Source organism: Silene latifolia, chromosome 3, assembly GCF_048544455.1.
Source record: "Silene latifolia isolate original U9 population chromosome 3, ASM4854445v1, whole genome shotgun sequence".
Taxonomy (NCBI): domain Eukaryota; kingdom Viridiplantae; phylum Streptophyta; class Magnoliopsida; order Caryophyllales; family Caryophyllaceae; genus Silene; species Silene latifolia.
In genome coordinates, this window is record NC_133528.1 from 65,790,823 (window position 1) to 65,799,165 (window position 8,343).

Here is an 8,343-nt window from a genome sequence, read left to right on the forward strand (position 1 = left end):
TCCTACACCACAACACTAAACCGGAAATTTCATTGCAAAATCCGCATTTATCCAATTAGTCGAAAGAAGCCGATTTGGGGGGATGCCTAGTGAAGACCCTCATTCCCAAATAGAAACTTTTTGTGACTATTGTGATGCGATTTCACAAACAGGAGTGACTCAAGACCAAATTCGATGGGTCTTATTTCCTTTTTCTCTAATTGGCACCGGGAAACAATGGTTGAAAAGCCTTGATAAAGCTCTTGGAATTGACTCTTGGAATAAGTTGGCTCTAGCTTTCTACAAAAAATTCTACCCTCCGGAAAAGACTAACATGCTAAGAGCTCAAATTCCGGGTTTTAAGCAAAGGGGCGAAGAATCTTTGTATGATGCTTGGGAGCGATTTAAAGGAATTTGTCGCTCATGTCCTCATCATGGACTTAGCGAGTGTTTCTTGGTACAACAATTTTGGAATGGTCTTTATGAAGACTCAAGAAACATTCTCAACATGGGATCAAATGGTATGTTCACCTTAGTTGACGATAATCAAACTTGGAACAAGATTGAGGAAATGGCGGTCCATAATTCACAATATAGTAGACCTCGCAAGGCTATTAGAGGAGGAAAGCATGAAGTGGACTCTATTACTCAATTGGGTGCTCAACTTAGTGCTCATATTGATACCATCAACTTAAAGTTTGAGAAGGCTATGGCTAAGCTTGAAGAAGCCTCAAAATCACCAAAGCATCATGTTAATGCCATGGTGGCATCTTCATCAATCCCAAGTGGGATATGTAAGAATTGTGGAACTTTGGGACATGACCAAAGTGAATGTAGGGGAACAAATGAGCAAGTGAATGCTATTCAAGCATACAAAAGTGGTACCCCTTATTCCAACTATTACAATGAAAACACCAAATTCCACCCAAATCTCTCATACAAAAGCCAAAATGTTCAAAACCCTCAACCAACATACACCCCACCTCCCATGAGAAACCAAAATCAAAGACCCTTTTTCAACCAAAACCAAGGTTATCAAAATCAAACTCCATACAATCAACAAAATGACCATGGTTTTGATGTTCAAAAAGCGGTCCTCCAAATACAAAAGAATCAACAAGAATTTTTCACTCAAATGCAAAAAGATAGCCAAGCAAAAGACATCACCATCAACAACATCCTAGCCCACACAAAAATGTTGGAAACTCAAATGACCCAACTAGCATCTTCAAACTCTCAAAGACAAAAGGGGCAATTACCACCTCAAAGTAATCCCCCAAGACATGAAACGGTTAGTGCCATTCACTTGAGGAGTGGTACGAGATATGAAGGACCAAAGCAGCAAGTTCAGGATGAAGTTGTGGAAGCTAGTGACAAGAAAAGAGTTGTGCAAAACTCTAGGGAAGAAGAACCCACCAATCAAGAAGTTTGATGACCAACTCTAAGCAAAACTCTAATTTTGATGACCAACTTGGAAACTTAATGGAAATTGTGAAGAATTTAGAAGTCTCGATTCCTTTTAGGGAATTGATAAATCACGTTCCGGCCTATGCAAAGTACATGAAGGACATTCTTACGAAGAAGAAATCAATCCGGAAACTTAAGACTATTGCCTTCACTAAGGTGAGTAGTGCCATCCTTCAAGGGAATTCACCTCCAAAACTCAAGGATCCGGGAAGATTCTCCATTCCATGCACTATTGGTGACACTACAATCAACAAAGCTCTATGTGACCTTGGGGCAAGTGTTAGTGTCATGCCATATTCGGTTAGCAAGAGGCTAGGAATGGGAGAACTCAAATGTACCAACATCACGCTCCAAATGGCGGATAGATCAACAAATACACCTTTAGGGGTATGGGAAGATGTTCCCGTGAGAATTGGAAAATTCTTCATCCCGGTGGATTTCGTTATCGTTGACATGGAAGAAGACTCCAACATTCCTATTATCTTAGGAAGACCTTTCTTGCACACCGCGGGAGCAGTGATCGATGTGAAGCATGGAGAACTCACCCTTAAAGTGGGAGATGAAACCATCACTTTCAACCTTGACAAGACCATGAGACCTCCCCGATTGCATGAGCCATGTTTTATGGTTGATCACTAGAGCCGGAAGGATGATAGGAAGAAGTTGGAATTTCAATGGAAAAAGAAAGTGGATGATGCTCCATCAAAAGAGAAAGGAAATAGCAACAATGAGAGCTTGAAAAGCTCACTCATGACAAGTGAAGAAGATGGCCTCATTGGCCAAGATAAGAAAGAAAGAGAGTTTATCTCTATCAACTCAAGAAATTTTTAATTATCAAGTAGATGAAGTTTGCAGTCTTTGGGATGATGAGTTCGAAGGGATATTCAATCCCTATGTTGGTAATGCTATGAACCAAGACCATCATGGAGAACAACAAGTGCAAAAATCTATTGAAGACCTTTATCATGATAATGAGCAAGCTTTCGACTACTTCTTCAAGGTGTTGAGTAACATCAAAAACACCTTGAACATGCCCCCTTGACATCTCACATTGGATAAGAGTTTGGTGGAGTCCTCCCTAAACCACCATTTGTAAATATTCTAACTCCCTAACTTGCATCTCAATTATTACATTGCATTTTTGCATTTTTGGATTTATTTATGTGCCTTGATCAAGATATTCATCATTTTGAGAGAAGTGAGGGAGGGACTTATGATTTTATTGATGTGTAGTGGTTTACGTTAGTGTGAGAATAACAATTGCCTAGGCTATTCATGCCTTTGTAGTGCCCCCTACAATGAAGAACACGAGAATTGAAGAATGAAAATGACACGGGTAACGAAGTACCCACAGATGGACCTGAATCCGTGTGGTCAAGGAGGAATCCGAGTGGCCAAACAGAGAATCCGCTCGTCCTGAAGAACCCGAGCGTCCAAAGTAACCAGACGCTCGTCCAGTAGAGCTGCAGATTACAAAAAACTGGTCTGTAAGAGAATCCGAGCGTCTCGGCTGAGAATCCGCTCGTCTTGTTCTGGACGGTCGTCCTTCACAAAAGACGCTCGTCTTTTCATTAGCAAAAATCTGGGATTTTCTCTGTAAAGGAATCCGATCGTCCACCCAGAAAGACGCTCGTCCCTCCACAAAGAATTCGCTCGTCTTAGAAGCAGGACGCTCGTCCCGTGGCGTATTTTCCTGGGCCAAACATTGAAGAATCCGCCCGTCCCGATGCCTGGCCCGCTCGTCCTCTGCTGCGTTTTCAAATATAACTGTTGATTTAAACCCCTTTTCTCCCATCCATTCTCATTTCTTCAAACATACAAACACTACCCACTACCCAAAAACCCCAAAAACCCTCATCCTTTCCATCAACGAAATCAAATTTCCTGAACCAAATTCAACAAAACTAAATCCAAAGTTCCTCACAACAAAAATTAATCACTCCTTTTGCAACAACAAGTGATTCAAACACCATAATCTTCAACCTTTGAGTCGATTCAAAGCAACATTCATTCATCCTAAATCGATTTGGGTATCACTAAAAATTGAAGATTTCAACCTTTCATTGGTGTAATCAAGCAAAGGAGAATGGCAAGAACTAAAGGAGGCAACAAGGCACCCCCAAAGAAGACACTTTCCAAAAGGCAACTAGCTCTTCAAGCAAAACAATTGTCAAAGGCATTGGTAGTCCATGAGGCAAGGTTGGAGGTTCAACAACAAGGTCCCCCTATGGAAGCTACAACATCAACAACTCCGGTCATTGAACAATTATCCAATTATCTGGAGGTAACTTTCACTTCCGACTCTCATAGGGAGAAATTCATTCTCTTTGCTAAGAAAACCATCATGCCTACTAAGTTTATTTGTGAAGATGCATTGTCAAAATTGGATGTTCTTGAACAAACCAAGACCTTCTTTGAGTCTATGGGATTGGGTAAATTGTTTACAATGAAAGAATTGACATACCCCTCCCTCACCTTGGAATTTTTAAGTTCTTTGAAAGTCACAAAGGTGGAGACTCGAACCAACATCGAGTTTCATCTTGAAAATGTTGATAGACGCATAACTTATGGCGAATTGGGTAAGATATTAGGCCTTAGTGATAACCTGAAATATATAAAGACTCCTATCAAGTATGACCCCGCTCCTCTTTGGATGGCAATTTCCGGAAAGAAATTCGTACGCTTTCATGATTGTCGTGCTCTCTTAGTCCACCATCCGGGCATTAGAGTATGGCATAAGGTCATTGGGAATACTTTGATAGCTAGAAATGGCACAAATCATCTTACCAAACTCGATTTTATTCTTCTAGAATCGGCCTTGAACATTGGGAGGGAATTTACCAAGCCATACAATGCTCTAAAACTTTTGGTTGAACGATTACTTAATGTCGATTGTGGCAAAGAAGGCACCGCCTTTATTGTCAATGGAGGACTAGTTACCCATTTGGCTAGTCATTTTAACCGGGATTTCAACAAAAACAACACTTATGTGCCGGTTAAAGGAGGCCATCTTGTTGATATGGACTCCATAATTCACAAGTTCAAGTGGGTCAAGCACGACACTCTTAACGAAAATATGGGTGGTTAACAAATGAAGCTAGATCTTTCACCTTGCCTTCCAAAATTTGCCGATTGAATGTTCACCGATCAAACTACCTTCTCCCACTCTTCGAAGAGACCGAGTATATCATTCAACAACAAAGGGGCGAAATTGCCGAGACCTCCTCCTCCATTATCACCCCACCTTACCCATTTGAATACCAAGAGTTCAAACCCAAGGATGTCAAAGTGGGAAAAGATTACTTGACACTACTCATGAGGGAAATGCACAAGCAAGCTTACAATGATAGAATGGATGCTTACAAGGCCCAATATCCGCCCCTCCTACATCTAGCTAGGCAAGTGATATGTGCATTTTATATAGCCTTTTTAGCCTATTTTATGCACGTATTTTCATGCTTTTATCGTAGTTTATGCTACGAAATGCCCCGAATATGCTACTTTGGTCTGTTTTGTCTTATTTGCAGGAATGAACCAGAAAGTAGTGAAATCAAGACTTTTACCGTTCTTTTAGCATGCATTTGGAGGAAGAGTGAATTTGGAGCGGGAATGTAGCTATCTTGAGATGCGCAAAGAAGAAAGATAGCTAGGCGAGCAAAGGAAGAACTTCGAATTGCTAGTGCCTGCTTTGGAGAGCCATATCTCGAGTTCTACAATAGATATTCAGGTGATTCCAATTGGAGATTAAATTTTGTCCTCTTAGCTTTCCAATGCCACCGGAATCACCCTGTTTTCCCAAGTAACGAAGAAATGGCGGCCGTTTGAAATTCAGTGCGGAAAGCAGGAAACTGTTGCTGGAAAGTACTCGATCGAGTAGAATTTTGGTCGATCGAGTCCTTTTTCTACTCGATCGAGTAGATTCAATTTATGGTTTACTCGATCGAGTAGATTTTCTACTCGATCGAGTGGTTTATGCTCTAGTTTGGTCGATCGAGTGGTTTTAATCCACTCGATCGAGTGGTTTTGATGGCTTTGGGCTTTAATTAGCCCGCGTGATGTTTTATTTCGCTAAACTTGTTTCTTTTGCTATTTAAGCACACTTTACTAGATTAATTAGGATTATCTTTCATATTATCAAACACTCTACTGTAAACTTTAGAACGTTGCTTTATTCCTCTTCACTGTTACTTTATTTCGGGATTATTTTCACTCGGATTTTGTGTTCTTTACGCCGGATTCGCTTGGTTTGTAATTTCTTTCTCTTCCTTTAATAATAATTAATCCTTTATTGCTTTAATTCTTCGCTTTCGTTACAATTAATTTCTGCCCTAATTTTCCTTATTGCAATTTATTGTTTATTTATAATGTTTACTGCTGGGAAATTAATTGTTGGTACTTTAATTAGTAATATGAGTAGCTAATTCCCCTCTGCTAAGACTATAGGGGATCCATAATTATGAAGGGAGAGTAATCGATTTATTGGGTTAATGCTGGTATTGTCTTTGTTGGTTAAATACTGCAGTTAATTGTATCCGTCTGATTGAGTCGACGCAATTAGGCATTTAATTCTTAGTGATCCTCGACCTGGACCGAAAGGTTGGAAGAGGCGAGACTTGTAGCGAACAATAGAGTATTGCAGTGAGGGCGAGAGTTAAGCTGTTTACACTTTAGGGTGAATTAAGGACCGAAAGGTGACGTTCGTTACCCCTTAGACAGTATTTGCATTGACCTGAGACCTAGATTACTTGACCGGATGATTATGGTGAACCGTTTGTCTTAGCTGTTTCTCTATATCTGTTTAATCCCTTTCTCTTGTTCTCTTTTCCTTATTCTTATTAGTTTAGAAAATCACATTTAAACTCCCATCTCTGTGACATCCTGACAGACTAAGTTAAACAGATAATTAGCAAGATAGCCTCCCTGTGGAGATCGACCCTACTTGCTGCTAGCTTCTGTTAGTTGTTTTTAGGTTTATTTTTGGTACAGAAACGACCGTATCAAATTTTGGCGCCATTGCCGGGGAGGTGGCGCAAACCAAGAACCTTGGTATGCAGATATAGCTAACTTCGTTGTCAGTGGCAAGCTGCCGCCTGACCTTTCTCATCAGCAGAAGAAGCGTTTTCTGTATAACGCTAAGCAGTACTTCTGGGATGATCCTTACTTGTTTAAGGAATGTGCAGACGGTCTCTACAGACGGTGTATTCCGCAGTGGGAGACCAAAATAGTCCTAGAAGGCTGTCACTCCTCTTCATATGGTGGTCACCACGGTCAATCGCGTACCGTGGCTAAGGTACTTCAGTCTGGTTTTTACTGGCCTTCCTTGTTTGCTGACGCTAAGTCTTTTATTTCAGCTTGTGATGCTTGCCAACGATCAGGGAACATTTCAAAGAGACATGAGATGCCACAAAACGGCATCCTAGAGGTCGAGGTTTTAGATGTCTGGGGCATTGATTTCCAAGGACCGTTCCCATCCAGTAAAGGTAATAGGTACATCTTAGTAGCTATAGACTATGTGTCAAAATGGGTTGAGGCAATCGCTTCACCCCATTGTGATGCTAAGACCGTGATAAAGATGTTCAAAAAGATCATATTCCCCCGTTTTGGCGTCCCTAGGGTCGTCATTAGTGATGGGGGGATGCATTTTATAGAAAAGAAACTCACTTCCATACTGTCTAGAGTTGGTGTCCAACACCGGCGTGGTTTGGGGTATCATCCCCAAACTAGTGGTCAGGTAGAGGTCTCTAATCGCGAGTTGAAAGAGATCTTGTCTAAGGTAATTTCTAAATCACGGAAGGACTGGAGTCTTAAGCTAGATGACACATTATGGGCTTATAGAACTGCCTTTAAGACACCAATTGGTGCATCACCTTATAGGTTAGTTTATGGGAAATCGTGTCACTTACCTGTTGAATTGGAATGTAAGGCCTGGTGGGCAATTCGTGAGCTTAATTATGATCCTAAGTTGTGTGGTCAGAATCGTCTTTTGCAGCTAGATGAATTAGAGGAGTTTAGGCTCAATGCCTATGACAGCTCGCCCATTTACAAGGAAAAGACGTAGAGATGGCATGACAAGAGAATCCTACCTCGGGAGTTCCATGTTGGGCAAAGGGTGCTGCTGTTTAATGCCCGACTGAGGCTATTTCCTAGCAAGCTGAAGTCCAGATGGAGTGGTCCTTATACGGTGACAGCTGTTACCAAATTTGGATCTGTGGAGCTTGAAGATTCCGAGGGGCGTAGATTCAAGGTGAATGGCCAATATGTGAAGCATTACCACGAGGCGACTGAAGTAGACAATCGCGTTGAAGTCTTGCGCTTCGACGAGCTCGACGCGCCAGTTAATTGATGCCAGAAAGGTCGTGCGGGACCTCTTAAACCAGCGCTCTCCGGGAGGCAGCCCGGACTGTTTTATTGTACTTTTGTTGAACTATTTATTTTTCTTTAGTTTTACGTTGAACTTTGGTATTTGTTTTATGAACCTCCTATGTATTTTCCTTGCTTTTAATGCGTCTTTTGCAGGTTAAAGTCCTCGATCGAATGATTTTGTGTTCGATCGAGCACTTTCTGACGCAGCTGTTACTCGATCGAATGATATGCTCCTCGATCGACCAGATTTAAACCCCCATCTCTGTGACATCCTGACAGACTAAGTTAAACAGATAATTAGCAAGATAGCCTCCCTGTGGAGATCGACCCTACTTGCTGCTAGCTTCTGTTAGTTGTTTTTAGGTTTGTTTTTGGTACAGAAACGACCGTATCAAATTTTGGCGCCGTTGCCGGGGAGGTGGCGCAAACCAAGAACCTTGGTATGCAGATATAGCTAACTTCGTTGTCAGTGGCAAGCTGCCGCCTGACCTTTCTCATCAGCAGAAGAAGCGTTTTCTGTATAACGCTAAGCAA

The 8,343-nt window shown here is 41.4% G+C and overlaps 1 non-coding gene across 1 annotated transcript; it reads right to left on the reverse strand.

The window, feature by feature from the left end:
- Nucleotides 1-313: 313 nt before the first annotated feature.
- Nucleotides 314-420, reverse strand: LOC141650807 (small nucleolar RNA R71). Its single transcript, XR_012546821.1, has one exon. It is a non-coding gene; the product is annotated as a small nucleolar RNA R71 (small nucleolar RNA).
- Nucleotides 421-8,343: the final 7,923 nt, after the last annotated feature.